Raw genomic sequence first — 10,902 nt, forward strand, 5'->3', positions numbered from 1 at the left:
AAAATAAATGTGCTCAGCAAGGTAATTTGGGAGAATACTTACAACTCCTTACATAAGTCTATATTAAAATTTCCCCAAATTTTTCCATGTGGTATGGCATTCAAACTAGTTCATTGTGAAATAGTCTAATGAACAGAACTTCTCTGCTCCTCTTGGAGATTCAAAATGCACCTTAGAATATTATAGACTGAGAATTTCAGCATGAAATAAACTTACTTTTGTTAATTTTTCACTCACCAAAACTATTAAATATTATGTAATGCTTATTAATATCAAGAGAACACATTTTAGAATCCTTCAGTTCAATTCAGGTGAATGTGTCAAATGTTCCTCTCAGGTATCCAGGTATTTCTCATCTCTTGTCTCTGAGGGAGAAAAAAAAAAAAACTAACATGCATTTTTATTAAGTATCTATAGTAATTAACCTTGACATGAGTTAATCATGACCTTCATATGACCAATTATGACCTTATCATAATTAGGCAGCCTAGTTCATGGTGGAATGAAGAATAATGTTACTCTATTGTTCTGAGCAGCAGATGTCTATCAAGGACTTCAGTAAAAAAGCAAAAGTAATGAATAAAGGGAAGACAAGGATTGGCACTGATAGAAACAAGTTTGACCACTTATATTCGATAAAATTCTTCACACTGATATAATTAAGTCTAATTATTTACAAATTGGAAAAATATATCTAATTTATATCTAGTTTTTCTTAAAAACCATATAGTACATTAATTCATCACACCTTCCAGAAATAGAATCTGAGGTTACTGATAACTGTATAGAAAAGAGCTAAATAAATTTTGCAACATATTTACATTAAACCTGTACTTTCACTGATTGATTTAATTCCCCATCTCACTACAGACTAGGGTCTGATCTCACAATGCATAATTTACAGAAATTTATAGAATAATCTGGATTCAGAAATTTTTTTTTAATTTAGAAGAAATAATGTGAAATTTGCCCTCCTTATGTGTGAGTCCCATATCTGTAGATTCAAACAACCACAAGTCAAAAATGTACTTAGGTCTACAGTGGTTTCATCTGTGGTAAACATGTACAGACTCTTTTCCTTGTTATTAATTTCTAAATAATACAATAATTTATATACCATTTGCATTGGATTAAGTATTGTGAACAATCTAGAAAATGGCTTACCTAGAAGGGAAAATGTGCATAAATCATATACATATATGATGCTATTTTATTTTGGATATTTGAGTATCCACAGATTTTTCTGTCCTTGGGAGGTCATAGAACCAATCCTTGGGGGATACAAAGCATTACAGCAATTTGCACATTCCTCAAGTGCTTAATTTAAAAATCAGCCTCGTGTTTTAAAATAGTCCTCTCACAATACAATAAAGATATAAAACTCTGAAATATGAGTCAGGGGACAAGGTTGAGAATGTATTCTACAAAATGAGAACTGAATCACCTTTTATTTTACAAAATAATCAGTGTGTTAATCCAGCCACCTATAATTTGGGCATCCTGGGGTAATTATAAAAAATATCTAGGCTTAAACTCCATATTAAAAAAATATTAACAGAAACTTCACTGGGGGATGAAATAAATTGTTGAAAGATAAAGTTTTAAGAACATTTTTTAAAGAAGGTATATAATGTACACAAAGACCCATTATTGCATATCCTTAGAGGGTCTCTCTGCTACACCTTTAGTATTCTATGAATCTCACACTGCTGAAGAGAAGAGGACAATCCTAAATGGGATAGGATTTCTCACCATCTTAAGGGGATGAGGATTTAAAATAAAAATTAAATTTATTCATAGAAAATAAGGAATATAGTATTTTCTACACACAAAAATAGTTGATAAATTAAGATATACTTCTCCCAAGGTTTTCTTCCCCACTTTACTAAATACTTATTATATAAAATAAGTATATTTTATGTATATTTATTTTTTGAAAGTTTTTCTTAACTTTTTCTATTGTATTTTGGGTATAATAATTAATGATATTTATCTCTTAGTTATCAGTTGCCAAACAATGATTGACCAAAATGAACATCATCCAGATATCTTAGATTTGAAACAAAGTCAAATAACTCTAAAAACTTGGGTATAGTATCTTTTGATGAGCATACATAGTATGATAGATCTAGCAAGGGTGGGGGGGTTTGGTATGGGCATGCATATATGGAAAAAAGAGTACAGGGGTGTCTGGAGTCAAGAGAATGTTGAATATGTACATTTGTCAAGTAATCTGCAACATGTGAATCTAACGTAAGTCACAATCTTCCACCACATGGTATTAAGGAACCTTCAATCATATCGAGATGTCTGTTGCTGTTACCATATAAAGAAGAAAGTTGTCTCCAGCTGGCGAGTCAGAAAATCTGAATCTGCCACCTAATGATTACTTCAAAGATGATCAGAGAAAAATATGACCAATAGAACACACCATGTAATTTTCCACAGAAATTTGAGAGTGCTTGGTATTCCAGCTTTTAAAATTCTTTACTTTTAATCGTGAAAGATAAAAGGCTTGTGATGACTACGTTCCTTATTGAAAAGAGTTTTTCTGGGAGTGAATTTGATCCACTATGGGAAGAGAAATCATGAGATAAGAGGAAAGGCTGGAGTACATAAGGCTGGTCTCCACATCCAATCGTATCTTAAATTAGCAATATCTTGGAATTCAAAATAGCATCATTATATAAACATTCCCTTTCCTTTTGTTTATTTGAAAGCTGATCAGACATGTTTTTTAACTTGAAATCTAAAACACATAACAATGGACTCAGAATGTTTAAGGATCTTCCACTTATTAAACCAGCATAAAAGCAGTTACAATCAATTCTAGGATTGCAAGTTCCATTTAGATGGACAAATAATGTAAAATCTTTCTAATGAGGTAGAGATTGCATGTTAAAAAAGGACTCATGGATAACAATTTGATTATTCTCAGAATTATTTAGTTCAAATTCAAGTGCATATTTTACAATCATGCTAGTAAAAGTAATTAATGTTATACTTAACATTATCCACTTCCTCAAATTCCTACTAAGTATGACAATCATATGCCTACTATGGTAGTCCATAAATTGATCAAATCTATTAATGTTTGAAAATATTTTCAAAACTATGTGATATCACATATACAATAAATTTATTTTTTGTCTGTGTTTCAAAATTATTTGAAATATTACTAGTGACACTGACAGATTTTCTTATCTTAATAGCGTTTTTTTTTTTTAACTTTTCTTCTTCTGGCAATTACTTTCAGTAAACATGCTGTCAAGACATTTTATTGCTATTGGAACAATAAAGAATGCAGAGGTCTTTATCATCATGCTATGCAATAAAATGGTAGCTTAATTACCTGACAGTGTAGGCTGGTATTTTAAATGAATTTTTAATACCCTGTGGGTACATTGATTTATATTTTGAATTATGATTTCAAATATCATCCAAGTGTGCAAATCCTTTAACTCTCATATTCTTTGAATAAATGTGGGAAGAGTTCTAATTGTAATGCAAATAATGTTTATTTATGTATATATATGTGTTTGCCTGGAAGGAATTATGATTTAATTTGCTTTTAATGAGAAAAATAATTGAGCACAAAGCTTTAGAAAATAGGGGGAAATGTAAATAAAACATCTTGATCCTATATGATACCTTAAGGCAAAAGGCAGAAACAGTTATCTTTCTGTTTGTTTGTTTTAAATCACAAAAAATGTTGTTCCACATGCTACAATTTAGGAACTACAATTGTACTTACAAAATATTGAGTTTGATTATTTTCTCATATAGTAACATAGACTTATAAGTATGTGCTATTCATAAGGGAGAGTCATATGAAAATGTATATGCATGTGTGTATTTATCTTAAACCATTTTAAAAGATATTTCTCTTATTTGAACCCAATGAATTGCTCATATATGCTACCTTTTCTCAACATTAATATTTAGATATTTCTGAACTTTCATATTGAGACAGGTTTAATATTTAAACTGGAGAAACATCTGCCAATCAAGGTTCCAAAAAATACTAGTTATGAAAAATGTTAGTGGTTGATCCTCCCAATCTTTATAAAACTTTGGGACATGCCCTATTAATCAAAATCTTCACCATGCTAATGTGTTTAAATATCACTTGTGTAAAAATACACCCGAATGTAATTTAAAAGCAACAACAATAAAATCCAATTTATCTTTGTAATTCTGAGGCTTTATTCTTAGCACACGCCATTTGCTTTTCTATTTAACACAAGAAAACAATATTTCCTTTGAATGCAATGTGGATAGAAATCATTTGAAATCAGTAGAGGCTCCATCCTGAATGTGAGATTTGTTCAGTGAGAGGGTGACTATGGAACAAATAACCAGGCCATGCAAGGTGATTAGGAAAAGAAGTAGAAGTGAGGTCTAAGAAGTTAACTATTATCAGTGTGAATATACTGTTTGTAGACACAGGCGGAGCTCACCTGTACCCAAATAACCCCAGCATCTCCTTTTTGCTCCATGTGATCTCCCCCTGCCACTCCTTGCTCATGTAGTGTTTGTTTCTTAGAGAGTGCCCCAAGAGAAATGAGAGAGAGAGAGAGAGAGAGAGAGAGAGAGAAAGAGAGAATGATGAATGAAACCAACTCCCATAGGGAAAATACGTTAATACACAAGGATGTGGAGAAGATAAAATCCTCAAGCAATAGCCAGAACTGCTAGAACAGGTCCAGAGCATTGTTCACATACATTTTGACACTACATAAATGTGAAAATGAAGAAGGGAGTGGGGACTTGAATGATTCTGCAAACGAAGAACAAGCAGGAGCAAAGGCAGACTTCAGACAAAAGTACTCCTCATTCCGGACAGAAATGCCTGAGAGAGGTTGAAGAGGAGTAGGAAGGATCAGAGTTCTGAGTCTTCGCTCCTGGCTAAATAAAGCTTCAGATATTCTCTCACTATATGCTGAAGAACTGAATAGTAAACTCATTATTAAGCATTTTTTCTACTATTTATCATTCACTCTGTTCACATATTTCTATACCACTGGTGAGGCAAAAGGTTGAACTATGTAAATTGAATCTACAGGCCAGCTTTATGAATCAGTCATTTTCCCTTCTGTAAACCGTTTATTCATTATTGGTGAGTTCATAAATATGTACTTCTTGTTTTTCTAAGATAAATGTTCGTTTTGTACATTTTGAATTCTGGACCATATAGGTATTTTTACAAATTCAAAAATAAGTATCAATTAACATGGTATTGTATTGCAACAGAGACAGGGTAAACGTGAGGTACAAGCTGCTGCCGTGTGTAACCGGGCACACAATTTTCCAGTAATTTTTAAAAATATAAGTGGAAGGTGACACTCTAAAGTAATGATAAAATGTATAGTGTAGTAAGCATGTAAATTAGTACCATCGCTTTTATTATCACAATCCAATTTTTTTCACTAAGCCTTATATACGTGTCATAGTTTTGTGCGACTGGTTGTGCAGTGCTTGGTTTGCATCAGTATCATCACAAAGGCATGGGTAATGCATTGCACCATGTCGTAACAGTGTCACTAGGCAGTTGGACTTTTAAGTGACATTATATTCCTCTGAGACAGCAATCATACATGTGACCCATCATGACTAAAATTTCACGAGGCAACCCATGACTATGCAAATAGTAAAGATTGAATAGAAAAATGAAATAACTTCATAAATATTAAATATTCTTGTTTATGTGGCACAAATAGTATATCAGTTTTTACTTATCTTTTAGTTCAAATATAAACTTGAATTTTAAAATGTTATGAAAAGTAGTTTTTTTTTATTGTAAACAAATGGGATACATTTTGATTCTCGGTACATGGAGTAAAGGCATACCATTCGTGTAATCATAAATTTACACAGGGCAATGTTGTTTGATTCATTCTGCCATTTTTTCCCACTTCCCCCCACCCCACCCACCCCTCTTTTCTCTATATACAGTCCTTCCTTCCTCCATTCTTGACCCCTTCCCTAACCTTAACCCTAAACCTAACCCTAACCCTAATGCAAACCCCTCCCACCCCCCATTATATGTCATCATCTGCTTATCAATGAGATCATTCATCCTTTGGTTTTTTGAGATTGGCTTATCTCACTTAGCAAGATATTCTACAATTTCATCCATTTGCCTGCAAATGCCATAATTTTATCATTCTTTATGGCTGAGTAATATTCCATTGTATATATAAACCACAGTTTCTTTATCCATTCATCAACTGAAGGGCATCTAGGTTGGTTCCACAATCTGGTTATGGTGAATTGAGCAGCAATGAACATTGATGTGGCTGTATCTCTGTAGTATGCTGATTTTAAGTCCTTTGGGTATAGGCCAAGGAGTGGGATAGCTGGGTCAAATGGTGGGTCCATTCCAAGATTTCTGAGGAATCTCCATTCTGCTTTCCAGAGTGGTTGCACTAATTTGCAACTCCACCAGAAATGTATGAGTGTATCTTTTTCCCCACATCCTCTGCAACACCTATTGTTGCTTGTGTTCTTGATAATAGCCATTCTAATTGGGGTGAGATGGAATCTTAGGGTAGTTTTGATTTGCATTTCTCTTATTACTAGAGATGTTGAACATTTTTTCATATATCTGTTGATTGCTTGTACATCTTCTTCTGTGAAGTGTCTGTTCATTTCCTTAGCCCATTTGTTGATTGGATTATTTGTATTCTTGGTGTAGAGTTTTTTGAGTTCTTTATAGATTCTGGAAATTAGTGCTCTATTTGTAGTATGAGTGGCAAAGATTTTCTCCCACTCTGTAGACTCTCTCTTCACATTACTGATAGTTTCCTTTGCTGAGAGAAAGCTTTTTAGTTTGAATCTATACCAGTTGTTGATTCTTGCTTTTATTTCTTTTGCTATGGGAGTCCTGTTAAGGAAGTCTGATCCTAAGCAGAACACTAAAGAAAGAAATTAAAGAAAACCTTAGAAGATGGAAAGATCTCCCATGTTCTTGGATAGGCAGAATTAATATTGTCAAAATGGCCATACTACCAAAAGTGCTATACAGATTCAACGCAATTCCAATCAAAATCCCAATAATGTACCTTACAGAAATAGAGCAAGCAATCATGAAATTCATCTGGAAGAATAAGAAACCCAGAATAGCTAAAGCAATCCTCAGCAGAAAGAGCGAAGCAGGGGGTATCGCAATACCAGAACTTCAACTATACTACAAAGCAATAGTAACAAAAACGGCATGGTATTTGGTACCAAAATAGACAGGTAGATCAATGGTACAGAATAGAGGACACGGACACAAACCCAAATAAATACAATTTTCTCATACTAGACAAAGGTGCCAAAAATATGCAATGGAGAAAAGACAGCCTCTTCAACAAATGGTGCTGGGAAAACTGGAAAACCACATGCAACAGAATGAAATTAAACCCCTATCTCTCATCCTGCACAAATCTCAACTCATAATGGATCAAGGACCTCGGAATCAGACCAGAGACCCTGCATCTTATAGAAGAAAAAGTAGGTCCAAATCTTCAACATGTCGGTTTAGGAAAAGCAGTTTTTAAAGAATTAGATTCAATGCTTTTAAAATTAACTTGTTGAAACACATTCTAGAGGGGTTAAAATATTCAAACAATAATCTAACAACAACAACAACAAAAATCACAAAAATCAATACTATCTAGGAATGGTGACTCATACCTGTAGTCCCAGCTACTGGGGGCCTAAAGCAGGAGTTTGGGCAACTTAGCAAGACTCTCTCAAAATAGAGTGGAAAATGGATCGGATGGAGTATAGCCATAGAATGCTTGCCTAGAAAGAGCAAGAGAGACACTGAGTTCAATTTCTAGGAACAAAAATTGCAAAAGCTAAATTAAGAAGAAAAATACTGTATGTGGAATAAAAAATAACATATTGTCCATATCACTACAGCTCTTCTTTGCAACATTTCTCTTCAGTGCAGTCAAAGGCAGACACTCCTGAATTTGGAGTTTGATGTTTGTTCCTCCCAAACATTTGCAGTGTTATTATGTACATATGTAACTTGTGGAACTACCACCCCAAGGTAACTGAGGTAACTGTAGCAAATTTTCAAGAACACATAAATGACATGAATTTGAACTCTGAAATATTGTATATATCAATTAAACCCTATATCATATCTTCCTATTCCTAATTGTCATTAAAATTCAAGATTCCTGTTTCCTCAAGGGTATCTTTATACTCTGCTTTTTGTTCTGGATTGTGGTCTCTTTCTTCTTTTTTTTTTTTTTTTTTTTATTGTAAACAAATGGGATACATGTTGTTTCTCTGTCTGTACATGGCGTAAAGGCATACCATTTGTGTAATCATAAATTTACACAGGGTAATGTTGTTGATTCATTCTGCCATTTTTTCCCTTCCCCCCTCCCCTCACACCCTTCCCCTCCATCTATACAGTCCTTCCTTCCTCCATTCCTGCCCCCCTCCCTAAACCCAACTCCAACCCCAACACTAACCCTTCCCACCCCCCATTATGTGTCATCATCCACTTATTAGCGATATCATTCTTCCTTTGGTTTTTTGAGATTGGCTTATCTCACTTAGCATGATATTCTCCAATTTCATCCATTTGCCTGCAAATGCCATAATTTTATCATTCTTTATGGCTGAGTAATATTCCATTGTATATATATACCACATATTCTTTATCCATTCATCAATTGAAGGACATCTTTTCTTTAATTTTCCTTTTACTCCTGAACCACAGGATTTTCACTTTAGTAGATTGGAAAAATACAATTAGCTGTTTATAACACTTTGCTAAAACATTTGTTTCAGTCTTCATTGTTTTATCTACCTTTAAAGGAGAAATCCAATGCCCCACCCCCTATTTCCACTTCTCCTCCCACCCACCATCCACCCTTTCAGAGTTAGAAAAAAGTAGTGCCAGAACTGTGGAGAAAAGTTCTTGTTTTGGTCATAAAATTAGCTGCTGTGACCCAACAACCTGACAAGAACAAATTTAAGAAGGTAAAGTTTATTTAGGGGCTCATGGTTTCAGAGGTTTCAGTCCATAGATAGATGACTCCATTCCTTATGAGATAAGGTAGTATGTCAAGATGGAAGGATGTGGCAGAGGAAAACAGCTCAGAACCTCAGACCTGAACCCAGAGAGAGCTTTTTTCGCACACAATATTTACCCAAAAGCAAGCCTCTAGGTGGCCACTTCCTCCAGCCACACCCTACCTTCCTACAGTCACCACTCAATCCCTATCAGGGGATTAATGCACTAATTGGGTTAAGACCCTCATAACCCAATTATTTCACCTCTCAACTTCCTTACATTGTCTCACATATGAGCTTTAGGAGGATAACTAATATTTAAACCATAACAGTTGTGGTGCAAACTCAGTGAATGGCAGAGCAAATTGTATACAGTCAATTCCTCAGTATAAAATTCTTGTTGAAAAAGCCCTCTCCATTTTATCTATGGAACTACATAGACGTGAAGCTTAGTGAGAGTATGGGGACCCCAGTAACAAGAGATTTCTTAGATGGAGTGATTTCATCAGTAGGGAACAGAGAAGGTTACCTATGGATGGAAGGATATTTTTTGCATTCTTCATATTTGATTCCTGTCAGTAGGAAAATTATATATGCTTGGGGGACATCAGCACCTTGTTTATTTTAATCATGTGTACATTAGAGTAAATTAAATCTCCATAGTAGAAAATAGATATAATTTAAGTCCTGCTGTGTTTTAAGCATTTTAATTTAACAGTGTGAGTTAATTTTCAGGGTACATCGATTTAGTAATGTTTCAAAATTGATATAATTTGAGGTCATGTTCAGGAATTGATATCAAGTTAGATTGCTTTGCTGAAAAAATAAATGAGAGGGAAAAAGATCATCATCAAATTCAGTTTTCTAAAACCTTTTTTAAATTTAACTTTCTGATTATTGCCAAGAGTATCACAGTGTAGAAATATTAGAATCTACAGAGATTTAGGATAATATTCATCACTCAAAGATAACTACTCTTAAGTTCATACATATGTATGTGTTTTCATATACTACATGAATATGGATGTAAGAAGTATATGTGGAATTTTCCATTTATAACAATAGTTATTGCTCTGATTTTACATTTTATCAGCATTATTTTTATCAGGGGAATACACAAGTTTATTTAGTAAATAGCTTTATAAAATCCATGAGTATAAATTGAAAATAATTAATAGCCAGATCATAAGAAGATCCAAAAGCAAAAACAAAATTATGAATTAGGTTTCCTACAAAAAAATGAAGAGAAATTGGTACACTAGACCCTGAGGTAGCAGTAGAAAGGAAGGATGAATAATAATGAACTAACCTGAGATCTAAGAATGATGTAGTCAATGAAAATAATGCCTATAGCAGAGAGCAGCTAATGAACTCTAGGGTAATATTTTTCTAATGCTCAATTTCAAGTTGTTTGCTAGCATGCTCTCGCTCTCTGCTGTCCCAGAACTACCAATAAATATTAACTAATCTCCTTTCTTTCAACATATATTAATTGGTTTGTAATATAACCAATATCATGAAGTGGTCAGAAAAAGCAAGAAATCAATCATTACATAGTTTGCAATTTAGCCTGAGACAGAAAATGATCCAATAGTTATGTAAACAAACATGAAGTACTTCTAAACAAAGTTGCACAGGGGAGGTATTATGTGCTCTGGGACCACTGCATACAAATTTGATCTATAATAAGTGTAGGTTTAGGGAAAAGGAAGAAGCTCTGTTTTCCAGCTACAGGTGATGTGAGGTAGGAAGAAAAGACAGGAGATTGGATCATGTAAGGAAAAGAACAACTTGTGGGCAGATCTCAGGAATTCCCATTTGCCATGGTCAGTAAGGTAGCTGAGTGTTGCAGATCTCTTTCTCCACCACAGATCAGTC

This window comes from Sciurus carolinensis, chromosome 13, assembly GCF_902686445.1.
Source record: "Sciurus carolinensis chromosome 13, mSciCar1.2, whole genome shotgun sequence".
In the NCBI taxonomy this organism is placed as follows: Eukaryota; Metazoa; Chordata; class Mammalia; order Rodentia; family Sciuridae; genus Sciurus; species Sciurus carolinensis.